This window comes from Macrobrachium nipponense, chromosome 10, assembly GCF_015104395.2.
Source record: "Macrobrachium nipponense isolate FS-2020 chromosome 10, ASM1510439v2, whole genome shotgun sequence".
In the NCBI taxonomy this organism is placed as follows: Eukaryota; Metazoa; Arthropoda; class Malacostraca; order Decapoda; family Palaemonidae; genus Macrobrachium; species Macrobrachium nipponense.
Window position 1 is genome coordinate 61,253,900 of NC_087204.1, and position 15,598 is coordinate 61,269,497.

At 38.4% G+C, this 15,598-nt stretch overlaps 1 protein-coding gene and 1 long non-coding RNA gene across 2 annotated transcripts in view; one reads left to right on the plus strand and one right to left on the minus strand.

Annotated features, from left to right (window-relative positions):
* LOC135223641 (peptidyl-prolyl cis-trans isomerase-like 3) overlaps positions 1-15,598 on the minus strand; it is a 282,632-nt gene that overhangs the window by 42,086 nt on the left and 224,948 nt on the right. The gene's annotated exons all lie outside the window — the stretch shown is intronic.
* LOC135223642 (uncharacterized) lies at positions 1,465-13,260 on the plus strand. Its single transcript, XR_010316548.1, has 5 exons — positions 1,465-1,580; positions 9,967-10,838; positions 11,153-11,214; positions 12,757-12,800; positions 13,163-13,260. It is a non-coding gene; the product is annotated as an uncharacterized LOC135223642 (long non-coding RNA).

A 15,598-nucleotide genomic window follows, 5' to 3' on the forward strand; every position in this document is an offset into this window, starting at 1 on the left:
TTAAAACAATTGCTGAGAAAGGTCTTAAAAATGAAGCATTGAGAGAAATTATCAAGTTGTTTCCACAAATCATCAGAGATCAAGTGAAATTGGCATTTTATTTTATTTATTTTATTTTTTTTTTTGCTTCAAACTTTGATGTTTTAAAGTTATTGTTTCATGATGGTGAAAATGTGGGCAGCAGTTGCACCAACAGTAAAATGTACACTACTTACCCATCTTGTATACTGAAAATTCTAGCTTCCAACAGACTTCATGACAAGGCATATGATAACCTTTATGAACTATATAAAATAATTTGCACATTATCTGTTACCCAAGTAAAGTGCGAGAGGGCATTTTCAAAACTGAAGATTATAAAGACAAGGTTAAGAAATTCAATGTCTGAGGAAAACTTGGAATCTTACATGTTACTATCCATTGAAAAGGAAATGTTAGACGAGCTGGACAATGAAGTAATTATTAACAGTTTTGTACAATCCTCCACTGAACTTAAGCCTTTGCTCCTAATATAGTGGACTGCATGTAATAGGTTTTTGTAGTTTTTAGCTGTCTATATACAAATTGTGTAGTACAAGTATGCTTAGATATATCCGAATATTATTTCAAAATTCTTGATAAATTGGTAGTATATGCATGTTATACTTCTGTTTTGAAAGTATACTTTTATTTTATGTATTTCACAATTATGAAAGTAAGTAATCAAAACCATATAATATCTAGTCTTTTGATGGGCTAGACTAAATAAACGGGAGGTGATAAAATTTGACATATGTATGATTAATGATAAATGCTATATATGTCTAAATTATTTGAAAGAAAACTTAAGTAGAAAACGTATAAAGAATGCAGGTATATGTATCTTCTTGATTTTCTTTACAGGTTTATTGGATTACATTTTTAGTTTGCAAACATTTCAAAATAACACTACTTTACATGTCATTAAAATTTTGGTTAGAAATTCAACTAAGCAATTGTGTATCTATATTTGGTATTACTTTACATTATGTCTAGGTGATTTACACTTATTAGTAAAAAATAAACGTTCCAATAATTTGTCTTCTGTGTTTCCACATGTGCATCTTCAAATATTTTATGTATTTGTTATGCGAACTCTATTATATAGTATTATGGCTGAGGGTTGGAGTGGGCCCCCTCTTTTGTCACCTGGCAACCACAATTTTTAGACCCAGTCCACCACTGATCAAGCACAGCAAAAAAACAAAAAAAAACAAAAAAATAAAAACAGGCAAAATGTGATACTGCACTAAGAAATTCCCAACCACACATACAAAGCGAAAGAGTTAGAGAGAAAGAGTGAGCTTTTGCAATTGCTATTGACTTAAAAACACAACTTTACTTAACCCTGGATAGGTGCGACGGGTCGTGCTGTGTTTCATAAAACATGTTTTTTTTCCCATAAATTATCGCCTGTGTGGAATCTGGGTCTGATAGACCTGCAGGCGGTCACTTGTATGCAAGCCATGGTCGTGTGCGGAGCTCCATACGTCTGCCTAAAGTGCTTCTCCGTTTTCTGGGAATCGCTCGGGTCGAGGTCAAACCACACACACCTTTAAGAGGTAGGTGATCGAAAAGCAAAGTTATTACATAACCATTTCTCAATCAACAGTGTGCATAGTCATGTGTCTTGGTTGTGTTGAAAAGTCTGGATGGATAGTGTATCTATGTCGTGCATGACCTTGGAAGTGGCTGAGATGCCATATATCGCCATGTGGTTAATTTTCCTTCGAGTGCCAATTTCTGTTTTTTTTTTTTTTTTTAAAGTAAAGTTTTTAGGTAAACCTCGCATATTGAACAGTGTTCATGCTAGTAGTGTTTTGTAATATTGGAATATGTCGGAGGATAATGTTTCTATCACATGAATGCCTTTGTTCATGGCTGACATGCCTTATGTGGCCATATGGTCCATTCCCCTTCGCGTGCCAATTTCTGTTTTTTCTTGCAAAAAGCAAAGTTATTATGTACTCAATTCATGTAGAACAGTGTGCATAATAGCCAATTAGTATAGTTTTGTATTATTGGAATATGTTGTAGGGTGGTGTGTATCACATGCGTGACCCTGGGAGTGGCTGAGATGTCATATATCGCCAATATGGTCCATTTTCCTTCGAGTGCCAATTTCTGGTTTTTTTGCAAAAAGCAAAGTTATTAGGTAAACTTTGCATATTGAACAGTGTTCATGCTAGTAGAGTTTTATAATGTTGGAATATGTCGGGGGATGATGTATCTATCATGTGAATGCCTTTGTTCATGGCTGACATGCCGTAATATGGCCATATGGTCCATTCCCCTTTCGTAATGCATATCACCCTCTCTTTAACTGTATGAATTGATGTGACACTGTTTGCAATATTTTCAGATTCCTTATTTAGCTTAGAGATAGTGTGTTCTTATAATGTATGTTCAGATTTCGCATACCATAATTTAAAAGTTAAGATAACGTAGGATGTGAGAAGAGAGAGAGATTAGCATTGTCCGTTCAAAGCAAGAAATTGTTGTTGTCATCACTCAAGATAAGGAGAACTCGAAGTCTTCGTTTTGTTTTGGAATCCTGTCAATCTTACTCGCTCGAGTCTGTTTCAGACGTGTACATCTTTGTTGAGAAGCCAAGTGAAGATTTCACCATTTTTCTGTGAAGTTACGTCATATTAAAAGCTTCTAGAAGGATTGCACCATCTTTCGCAAGCCTAAAGTGTTTCACATACGTCTGATATCTTTCATTCCATATAAGTAGTTAGAGATGTTTTTGTACTGAAAACTTTATATAAGTAGTTAGAGAGGTTTTTGTATTGAAAACTATCAATTTCTTGTAAATTGATAGAGAATTTGTACTCGTAATCTTGAAATGGAAAGTTTGTGACGTCACTCAAGACCTTCATATCTCGCCCATACAAGAGAGAGAAAAAGCTCATTACGGACTTTGAACTACTGGCTACAGAGATCATCGTCTTCCCTCTGTCTCTCTCCCGCGCCATATTTGATGTTACATTAACATAAAGATTTTATACTTAGTGATTGGTGACTCTTAAATTTTAGATTTCGTATTTCTTGAGTTATTTAGTATTAGTTGGTGCTTAATGTGGAATCTGAACAAACATTGTAAAAGTGTGTAACAGGCGCCTTGTTGTAAGTGTTTATTGGTGATTTCGAAAAAGGCCTTCTACAATTGGTATACCAAGGTAAGAGTTCAGTGCACTAAACTTGAACTTAAAAAGTACTTGAAATACTGAAAGTACTTGGGGTTATTCCAGGGGAATTTTTACCAATTTTCCATATTTTGGTGTTGGTGATTTTTTTTGCATTTATCCATTTTTCTTATTGAAGTGATTTTTGTGCATTTGTCCATTTTTTCTTATTGAAATATGTGGTGTGCATTTTTTTATTCTGTGATTAGTGCTTTTTGCAAATTCGGTATTTTCCACATTTGTCTGCGTTTTCAATTGCATTCACAACTTGATTAACTTAGTTGTTTTCAATATTTAGTCGTTGCATATTTAATTGAATTTACATTTGTGAATTAATTTCCAAATTTTTTTTATTACCTAACACTTTTGAATTTCGATTAATTAATCAATTTTCTTGATTTTTGTCATCAATTAATTTTGATTTAATTTTACATAATTAATTCAAGAATTAATTAAGCTTTGAGTTGTTTTCAAGTAACAGTAAATTCCCCTGAGATTGTGAATTTCACTTATAAATTTTGAGTTTGTTAACCCTTAAACGCCAAAGCGGTTAATAAAAAAATGACTCCCGTGTGCCGGAGGGGTTTGAGAGTGAGCGCGGAAGCGGAAAAAATATTTTTTTCAAAAAATCACAGCGCGCTTAGTTTTCAGATTAAGAGTTCATTTTTGGCTCCTTTTTTTGTCATTGCTTGAAGTTTAGTATGCAACCATCAGAAATGAAAAAAATTATCATTATCATATATAAATAATGCGATATATGATAGCACAAAAACGAAATTTCATATATAATTGTATTCAAATCGCGCTGTGCGCCAAACGGTTAGAGGTAACAAGTTACTTTTTTTTTCGTTGAAATGTGCACTAAATTGCGATCATTTTGATATATAACACATTGTAAAACGATAAAAGCAACACAGAGAAAATATTATCACAAAATGATGCATGAATTCGTAACGCGCGGATGTAAAAAAATAATTTTTTAATAAATTCACCATAAATCGAGATATTGTTATAGAGACTTGCAATTTGTTTCAAAATGAAGGAAAATGATTGAATATTACGATACTGTAAGAGTTTTAGCTTACAAATGCAGTTTTCGACCATTTCGAACGAGTTAAAGTTGACCGAATGTCGAATTTTTGTTTAAATTTTTTTTATATGCAAATATAAAAAAAATGAGAAATGCTACAACCTTCCAATAATTTTTGTTATATTGTGCATGTTTTTGCGCACATTTTCATATATAAAACTCTAAAAAAAAGCGTAATATGAAAAGGCACAAATATTAGGAGAATGTGACCTACGCGTTTCCGAGATTTTCGGCCGAGAATCGGCGCGCGGAGGGAATAAAAATATTTTTTTCATATATTCACCATAAATCGAGATATTGTTCTAGAGACTTGCAATATGTTTTAAATTGAAGATAAATGATTGAATATTACTAGACTGTAAGATTTTTATGTTACAAATGCGTTTTTTGACCATTTCGGTTGAGTCAAAGTTGACCGATCGTAGTTTTTTCCTATTTATCGTACTTTATATGCAAATATTTCAAAAATGTGAAATGCTACAACCTTCCAATATTTTTTGTTATATTGTGCATGTTTTTGCGCACATTTCCATATATAAACCTCTAAAATAAGCGTAATATGAAAAGGCACTAATATTAGGAGAATGTGACCTACGCGTTTCCGAGATTTTCGGCCGAGAATCGGCGCGCGGAGGGAATAAAAATATTTTTTTTCATATATTCACCATAAATCGGATATTTGTTCTAAAGAGACTTGCAATATGTTTTAAATTGAAGATAAATGATTGAATATTACTACACTGTAAGATTTTTATGTTACAAATGCGTTTATTGACCATTTCAGTTGAGTCAAAGTTGACCGATCGTAGTTTTTTCCTATTTATCGTACTTTATATGCAAATATTTCAAAAATGAGAAATGCTACAACCTTCCAATATTTTTTGTTATATTGTGCATGTTTTTGCGCACATTTCCATATATAACCTCTAAAAAAAGCGTAATATGAAAAGGCACAAATATTAGGAGAATGTGACCTACGCGTTTCCGAGATTTTCGGCCGAGAATCGGCGCGCGGAGGGAAAAAAAATATTTTTTTCAAAAATTCACCATAAATCGAGATATTGTTCTAGAGACTTGCAATTTGTTTTAAAATGAAGATAAATGATTGAATATTACTAGACTGTAAGATTTTTATGTTATAAATGCGTTTTTTGAGCTTTTCGGTTGAGTCAAAGTTGACCGATCGTAGTTTTTTTCGTACTTATCGTACTTTATATGCAAATATTTCAAAAATGAGAAATGCTACAACCTTCCAATATTTTTTGTTATATTGTGCATGTTTTTGCGCACATTTCCATATATAAACCTTTAAAAAAAGCGTAATATGAAAAGGCTCAAATATTAGGAGAATGTGACCTACGCGTTTCGGAGATTTTCGGCCGAGAATCGGCGCGCGGAGGGGAAAAAATATTTTTTTCAAAAATTCACCATAAATCGAGATATTGTTCTAGAGACTTGCAATTTGTTTTAAAATGAAGATAAATGATTGAATATTACTAGACTGTAAGATTTTTTATGTTATAAATGCGTTTTTTGACCTTTTCGGTTGAGTCAAAGTTGACCGATCGTAGTTTTTTTCGTACTTATCGTACTTTATATGCAAATATTTCAAAAATGAGAAATGCTACAACCTTCCAATATTTTTTGTTATATTGCGCATGTTTTTGTGCACATTTCCATATATAAACCTTTAAAAAAAGCGTAATATGAAAAGGCTCAAATATTAGGAGAATGTGACCTACGCGTTTCGGAGATTTTCGGCCGAGAATCGGCGCGCGAAGGGGAAAAAATATTTTTTTCAAAAATTCACCATAAATCGAGATATTGTTCTAGAGACTTGCAATTTGTTTTAACATGAAGATAAATGATTGAATATTACTAGACTGTAAGATTTTTATGTTATAAATGCGTTTTTTGACCTTTCCGAGATTTTCGGCCGAGAATCGGCGCGCGGAGGGAATGAAATAGTTTTTTTTTCAAAAATTCACCATAAATCGAGATATTGTTCTAGAGACTTGCAATTTGTTTATCATGAAGATAAATGATTGAATATTACTAGACTGTAAGATTTTTATGTTATAAATGCGTTTTTTGACCTTTTCGGTTGAGTCAAAGTTGACCGATCGTAGTTTTTTTCGTACTTATCGTACTTTATATGCAAATATTTAAAAAATGAGAAATGCTACAACCTTCCAATATTTTTTGTTATATTGTGCATGTTTTTGCGCACATTTCCATATATAAACCTTTAAAATAAGCGTAATATGAAAAGGCACAAATATTAGGAGAATGTGACCTATGCATTTCGGAGATTCGCTGCCGAGAATCGGCGCGCGGAGGGAATAAAAATATTTTTTCAAATATTCACCATAAATCGAGATATTGTTCTAGAGACTTGCAATTTGTTTTAAAGTGAAGGTAAATGATTGAATATTACTAGACTGTAAGTATTTGTTAGACATACTATATATAATATCTATATATATATATACTATATATATTTTTTTCGTAAAATATATACATTACATTCTTCGATTCTGGTACCATTACATAAATAAAAGGAATGCTGATAGGACAGAAGAACCGGGTGTCTCTCCTTCTGCCATTCATATGGCACACCCGGCACCGTTTCTGCCCTTGTAAGGCCTCCAGTATGTGTTCCCCTGGCTGCAGCCGACACGCAGGGTCCACTACCCGACGAGAAGTGGTGATGGCGGGGCCGGCAGCAAGAGGGGCGTCGTCAGCAGGGGCAGCGTCGTCAGCAGCTCGTCAGCAGGGGCGGCGGCAGCAGGGGCAGCAGCGGGCGGCGGCAGGTCGAGCGAAGTTGGCCCTCCTATCTGCCCTTTCCTCTAGGGGCAGATCTGCAGCTCGGGGCAGGGGGTCAGTTATGGAAGGCCACTCATCGGGATCGAAGTTGATGAGGGCATTCCCGGCTACCTCTAGGAACTGTATGTGGGTCAACCTCGGAAGATTGTCACCGCGGTACCCACAGTACAGTATGTAGGCATTTTGGAGGGCCAACTGAAGGATGTATTTGAGGAGCTTCTGTGTCCACCTTCTGGTTCTCCTGGCGAAGGGATAGTACTGGATGAGCTGATCAAAGAGATCAACTCCTCCCATGTGCCTGTTGTAGTGCCCAATGACGGTAGGCCGCTCGGTACGAAACTCCTCAAACACAACTCGGCCCTGTCGACGTGTCTTCTTCCGCTGTACGATCTCTTCTTGGATGGGTTCATGACTCCTCATAATCATGGGGACGAGTCGGACACCCTTCCAACAGATGACGAAGACAGCGCCCTTCCGCCGCCACTCTGTCTCTCCTCTTGCCAGGTGTTGCGGATGACTAGCGAACCTCTTGAAGACATTTGGGGCCCCACGCACCAACCGAAGGGTACCACTGACGTGAACACCTGCTTCATACAGTTCCTGGGCCAGGGATACCGAGTTATAATAATTATCCATAAACAGGTGATATCCCTGGTTACGGAAACGTCCCACAAGGTTGAATACAGTGTCACGCAGCGTGGAGAAGACCCCGGTATACACTGAAAAGTCCACAACGTATCCAGTGTTGGCCTCGGTAATGAGAAAGAATTTCACACCATATTTCTTTGGCTTCTTGGGGTTATACACTTTTATACTGAGACGTCCTTTGTAAGGCATCATCCCCTCATCCAAAGACAGGTTCTTTCCAGGAATCACGAGATTACTACACCGCTCACGGATATAATCCAACACTGTACGCACTAAAATGAGGCGATCACTGTTATTCCGGGGTATGGCCCTTCGGTTGAAGGCGTTGAAGTACCTGTCCAACGCCAGGAAATTATCACGGGACATAACGCCAGGCACATTCGGCATACATAAAAAATAATTTCTCCTCCAATATTGCCTGATGTCGACAGCAGGTGTCATACCAAAATAAATGTGGAGCCCCAAAAAATGCGCCATGTCAATGAGGTTGCAACCCCGCCAGTAATACGACAAGGTTGTCCTCAGCTCATACCGGCAGTACCGAGCGTAGTCCACCGTCTCGTGTACCAGGTATTCCAGCAATTCCCGCGCCAGGAAAAGCTGGATGAACCCCAAAACAGTCAGGGGTACTGGTACGGTGATCCCAGGGGTTGCCGTGAAGGGGTGCAAATTAGGAGGGGTGGGGTCCTCCGTCCACCCCTCGTCACTCTCCGACGACCGACCTTCACCTTGGCTGGCGCGACGAGCCGACCTTCTACGTGCCCCGTGCGCACGCGATAAAACTTCGACACGTATTCCCCCACCATCCCCATCCTCAGATTCCCCCTCGTAAGCACTGAACCCACTGAATTCGAGCTCACTTTCGGGATGTGAGCCTCGAACGGACATTGGGGGCAGATATTCATCCTCACTTTCATCGGGACTGATGTCCTCATCACTCGATGACCATCCGCCATCAAAATGAGGACTTGCGACATGTTCCCGATCAAGCTCCGATAGATACTCATCTATGTCCCTTGGTTGGAGGCCTCCCAAATGCTTACGAATGCCCCTAAGGACGCCCACATGCTTCCTAGGGGTAACCAAAGGCATACACTGTGTTCCTAAAACACTTTCAGCCACACGTGGCCGCACAGAACGGCCTTGAGGCGCGGGGTCATGCTGGGTGCTTGGCCCCTCGCCAGCATCCAGGTCCAAAACTCGCCTTACACGATCCCTTCCGACGGGTAAAACACGCCTTTCACGGTTCACACGTCGTTGAGACATATCTATGAATGTCCTGTAGCAATACAAATGCTCAAAGTCTCGCACAAGTCCAGAAAAACACGCTTTTCACGAAAGATCGCTCTCGGATGGTGCGCTACTGATGCTGGCTGGAGCGAGAAGAAGGGATATCGCGCATGCGCACCTGGGTCACGCTTCAAAACAAAACAAGGCCTTGATCCGTGAACTCCCAGCATCCCCCAAGGCGCGTGATTCAAAAGTTTTCGGCTGGTAGGCCTATAAGTATTTTTCCGCGAATTTTAAAAAAAACTTTTGTATGTCGACGTAAAATACGTCCAGTCGGCACCCGACAGACAATTTATCTCGACGTAAAATACGTCCAGTCGGCGTTTAAGGGTTAGTAAATTTTTTTATTTAAAATTTTTATAAGTGTTTTCTTTTTCACCAGTATATTTAATTCTATTTAGATAGAAATATAGAGTGGTAATTGAGTTGTTTTCCTTCAATTTAACTGAAGTGAGTTAGAACCAGGGAAGTACTTAAACTTTTGAAATCAGGGAAATACTTAGACTTTTAAAGTTGTTTATGGAGTGATGTCCTTTAATTAATTTAATTACATATAAGATTACCTCACACCTGTTTTAATGAACTAAGTCTGATTTTTTGCAATACTGGTAAGTTGTTTAAGGGATCACCGTTGCCTTTAGAGTATTCAGTCGTATTTTACCTGTGATGAAGGTTCAGGTGTCTGGCTGTTGTGAGGTACTCATTTAATTATTGGTAAGTGTAGTAACCAGATACTTGGCACTTCGTCAAGATATATATATATATATATGTATATATAGATATATAATATATATACTATGATATATGTATATTTAATTATTTATAAATACTAATTTGATTTTATTTTACTTTTTATTTGATATAATTTTACTTTTTAGATACTAATGTTATTCTCTCTTCCAATAGGTACGGTATCAAGGTTGTGTTGGCATGTGATGCCGATTCGCATTACCTGTGTAATGCGAATGCTTACTTGGGGAAGGACACAGTCTCGGTGCCGAGAGGACAGACATTAGGAGAAGTATTCACGACGGAGCTTGTGCAACCTTTTCGCCAAAGGGGCTGCACAGTGAGGAAAGAAAATTTCTTCACGACGTTACCGCTCTCCTTGGCACTAGCTAACGATGGCATGTATTTGTGTGGCACCATTCGACAGAAACCTTATATTCCAAAGGAACTTTCTGAGAAGGTGCTTCCTGTCAAGGACTGAGTGGCCGTGTTCAATTACAAACACAATTTGACTCTTCAGTGTCAGGAAGTCAGCAGGACTAAAAAGGTGATGCTGTCGAGTTCCCTGCATCATGATCTGTCTGAGATCGAGAGAAGGAAGACAGACATTCAGATGTTCTACAATGCAACAAAAGGGGGTGTAGACACATTCGATCAGATGTGTTCTACATCATATTGTGTTTGTAAGACACAACGCTGGCCACTTTGCCTTTTCTATGGGATATTGAATATAATTATGGTGAAATCTTACATTCTCTATTTGTCCCTGCCATCGTCAAAGAGTATGACAAGGCGAAGGTTCTTCAAGGAGATCGCCCTTGAATTTCGTGCTCTCCTTGTAAGTCATTGGTATTACACGTTAACCGACTTGTCCAGGCCCCTGTGTGGTAATGGAGGACACTTTCAGGCTGGCTGAGCTGGAACATAGACCTCCTCCTGCCGTTGGCCACGTCAAGCTGCCCATCTAGAGAAGACCACAAGCCAAACACGGCATGTTTGCGGTGCAACGGGCCCATCTGCCTGCAGCATCAAACTGTCTTGTATCCAAAGTGTGTGTCTATGTAGGGAGTGACATCTTGAAACTAATTGTTTGCACAAATACTATAATTCTAATCTTTACAAAATATATATCATCCATTTTTTTACCTAAAATATTGCAATATTTTTTTATTTTTGTCGACATTATTACAAAATTTTCGAAATTATTTCCTTTTTGAAAAATTTCTTTTTGGTAAGATTTTTTTATAGCTGCAAAATAATGATCAAACTTCCAGCAAGCCACCACAAAAGTTTCATGCAAATTTACGAATAATTAGATAGCTAAATAACACCTCGAAATTGATATACCCTTCTTCCATTTCAGGTAGCAAATTTGGCCATCTCACTTGGCGTGGTCAGGGGCCATTTTGTAGGCATATCCGAAAGGTAAGTTGCCATATCACTATATATTCTTGTTTTCTATAGAATTTGTGATATTCTGGTAAATTTCCATGCATAAATATCATATTTTATACTAATTACAAGGTGGGGCAAATTAAATGCCCGAGTTTTGAAAGGTGCGCGCAACGGCTGTAGTGATGATGGTAAGATGTGTGTAGTCTCGTTGTGACCACCAAACCCCGCCGTTTTCAGTAGCAGCCATGCCTTGGTCGGGTGAACATCGTGGCTTTGCAGAGCACACATATCTCGAAAATAGCCATTCTGTCGTCGACACTCAGCGCGCCTTCTGCCTGCACTTCAACATTCCACGTCGTGGTCCCATCCCTGATGGCAAGGCAATCAGGCGTTGGGTTGAAGCATTGGAAGAAACTGGTTCCACAAGAAGACCTAGGGGTAGTGGAAGACCAAAAACGCTAAGAACGCCGGAAAATGTGGCCTTAGTTAAAGCAGCTGTCGAACAGTCACCAAGACGCTCTGCCTAGGAGCATTCACTTGCATTGGCCATGTCTAACCGATCTTTGAAGAGGATAGCGTGACTTTATCGTTCCATCCATATAAAATAATGATTTTTCAAGAATTGAAGGCCACTGACTTTGAAAATCACAGGAATTGCTGCCAGGAAATGTTGAACCGCATCCCTGAACCGTCAACTTTTTTCAGCAGTGATGAGGCCCACTTCCACCTTTCTGGAAGCGTGAATAAGCAAAATTGTCGCTATTGGGCTGAAAACAACCCAAGAGAACTTCACCAGAGATCGCTCCATTCCCCTAAAGTTACTGTTTGGTGTGCAGTTTCTAAATTTGGGGTAATTGGGCTTATTTCTTTGAGGAGGATGGAAGATCTATCACCGTCAACTCTGAACGTTATCTCGCGATGTTGGAAGACTTTTTTTGAACCGAAATTGGAAGAATTAAGTGAGGAAACAAATCTGGGAGACATCTGGTTCCAACAAGATGGAGCAACAGCCCACACTGCTCAAGTTGCAATGGTCAAATTGCAACAGATGTTCCCGGCACGCCTTGTCTCTCGGAGGGGTGATGTCGAGTGGCCCCCACACTCACCCGATTTGAGCATTAGCGACTTCTTCCTGTGGGAATACCTGAAGGAGAAAATGTTCAGAAGTCGGCCACACAATTTGGAAGAATTGAAGATGCAAATTCGGGAAAAACTTCAGACATCGCCTTCAACAGTGCATCGCTACAGATGGCCACCATCTTCTTGATGCCATCTTCGAATAAAACAACAAATAATTCTGTAAGTATTGTTTTACTTTTCCTAATAGCCTATGAAAACTCGGGCATTTGATTTACCCCACCCTGTACAACGATTTTTATAAGAAATTTTCCTGGTGAAACTAGGTCAACAAATGACCTTTACATTGGATTAAGTTTTTTGAGTCAGATTTTTTTATGCTGCAAAACAATGTTCAAACATCCAACATGCCACCATAATAGTTTTATGCAAATCCACGCATAATTAGATAAGTAAATAACACATTGAACTTTACATTCCATTCCTCCATTTCAGGTGGTAGATGTGGTCGTGGTACATTTTGTTGGCATATCCGAAAGGTAAGTTGCCATATCTCTATATATTCTTGTTCTCTATAGAATTTGTGGTATTCTGGTAGATTTTCATGAATAAAAATAATATCTTATAAGAATTACAACGATCTTTATAAGAAATTTTCATGGTGAAACTAGGAGGTCAAAAAATGACCTTTACATTTGGCCCCTGATATAACAGCAAATAACATCTTTGTGCAGATTGTTTTACATAATTCCGTTCTAGGATAATATGACTTTATTCTATATAAAAAAAAAAAATAGCCACTTCCTATTTTATTTAGGTACCTCACCAAAAAAAAAAATGTGAAATTTTGAATTTTTTTTTTTTTGGGCCCAAAAAACTTACCTTTTTTTTCTCTTTTCAGATTTTGACCTCTATGGGTCCGACACCTTCTCTGGCAGTCACATATTTTAAATAGTAGATTTACAAAGGATTCCCTCAGTTTCTGTGTGTATATAGGCTATTTTGTATTTTTTTCAAATATTTTCATAAATTATTTTTTGGTATATACTTATTGTTTTAATATATTTGAAATAAATATTTAATTTGAAGATGAGTATTATTTATCTTTTCAGTTGCGATCTGCAATGGTTAAATTGAGTTTAGAAATTAAAATATACAGCAAAAATGAAGTAAGTGATTTTTGGCAAATTTTTCTGGGCGCTCGGGTTGAGCTCAACCCACACGCACCTTTAATGGGGTACCAATATAGCAAAACCTGTCCAGGGTTAACACATCATGAAACATCACTTATGATTCTTATTGGCTGATATGGATATATCATTATTAGTTTACTAGCATATGGTCGAAGTTGCATGGGTGGACAAGCACTCAAAGTTTTTTCTAAACTTTCTCGCTGTTGGAGAAACATAAGTCAATGTAAATTTTTGTTCTTTAATGGGTGATAGACATAGCGTCATAAACATAACTTACATTGATTGGCAACATTCAGAAATTATCAGTGCACTTGGTACCAAACACCATCTTCCTTCTTCGTGTATGACCAGTCACTTGTTTCAACTGTTTGCTCGTGCTGTACATGCAATGCAATTTCTGAGCACACGACTTTCACTACAGTTATTGCAGCATTGCAGGTCCTGCTCTGTTTGTGTGGTGCTGTATACTTTGTGTATAGCCCCACCTCATCTTAAGAGGGCGAGGAAGGTGTTAACCCTTGAACAGAAACCTGAAATCGTAGGGAGAATGGAGCAGGGTTGGTTTAGGTCACGTACTATGGAGAAAGAACATAGCCTGGTCAACCTTGCATGATATAAAAAGTCTTCCCAGGGCAAGCTGAAGAAGTATACAATGGGCTTAGGTAAGATGGACAGATGTCAAGCCCACAAGGTCAGGGCAGGAACTGGTTGGCTTAGGTTTGCCGTGCTATCCAATCAGCTACGGAAGATATAATTAGCCTATTTTTCCTATAATTTAAGTTTCTATTCTGTGGATGAATGGGTACTTAATCAGCAGTATATTATTACTACTAAAACTACATTGGTTTTCTTGAGTATAAAAGGTCCATTAAAACACTCTGGTTTAAATCTAAGGACTACTTTGGTGGACTGGCTCCCACCCTTATCAATTAGTGAATGACAAAAAGGCTGTTATATGGGCACTGACCAGTCATCAATAAAGGGCAGCTACGAAGTTTACATGCTTGCATTAGGTTGCAGGCTTTAAGGCGTCCGAAGTTTGGATGTTTCAGTTCAAAATTTGACATGGGTTTCTAACAAGAAGACTCATGGTGAAACTTTGGATGGTTCAGAGAAGGGAATTAAAGAACTTCATCAGACTTTCCATGACTTGAATCTACAGCACCAACAAAACTGGTCAATTCTATAGCTCCTTACCCATTAACACCTTGGCTGATGAGATGGAAAGAATTTACCCGTTATGAAAGTTTTCCAAGCAATGTATTTCTGCTTTGTTATGTGCAAGCAAATGACACTGGTGGGCATTGTTGCAAACTAGTGGTAGGTGTGTTGCCATGATCATAACCGATTGGTCCCATAATAATTTTTGTAAACAGGTTGTTCATAATCAGGCACAGAAACTGATTTTCCTAGACACTGGGTGAAGGCTTTGCTTCTCAAGGACAATGTCAATTGGTTGATGATGAAGGTCATATTAGGGGTCATGTATTTACCTCATTCAGCCAAAGGACCAAAGTGTTACTGTTGCAATGAAATGGCTATACCAGAGGAAGCTTCTGGAAGAGATGATGGTAGTATTGGAGGATGAGGAGGAAAAGGAGTAAAGTTTGAATACATGGGGCGAACAAACACTGGAGAATCCTTGAAAGTACTCGCTGAAGTCTGCAATCTACAACTTCTCAGATGCTTGGAATAATGCCACTGTAGAGACCCTCAACCATGCCTGGAACAGTATGCTGAATGGAGAAAATGCTGTGAAATGCTTCTAGGGGTTCGAAGTCAATAACTTCCATGCCATACTTGCAACTGGAGGAGACAATGTTCCCAAGGATAATGTACAGGAGTGACTAGATGATGATGGTGGCAACCAAATTCCTCTCTGACAGTAAGATAGCTGCTGCAGTTGCTGGTGATGAGGAAGTGGCTGAAGACAACGGTATTGATGATGATGAGGCTGTTTCATAACGACTGCCCTTGTACAAGCATATGTGAATGGCATTCAGATACAGTTATTGAGAATTTGGAGAATCCCATCATGGATTCAATGGCTTCCCTCAGGCCTTGGACATGTCTGCTAAGTTGCGAGAATACCAAATCCCCATCCACCCAAGCCCATCCCCATCCACTTCTTCGGTAACTCAGTC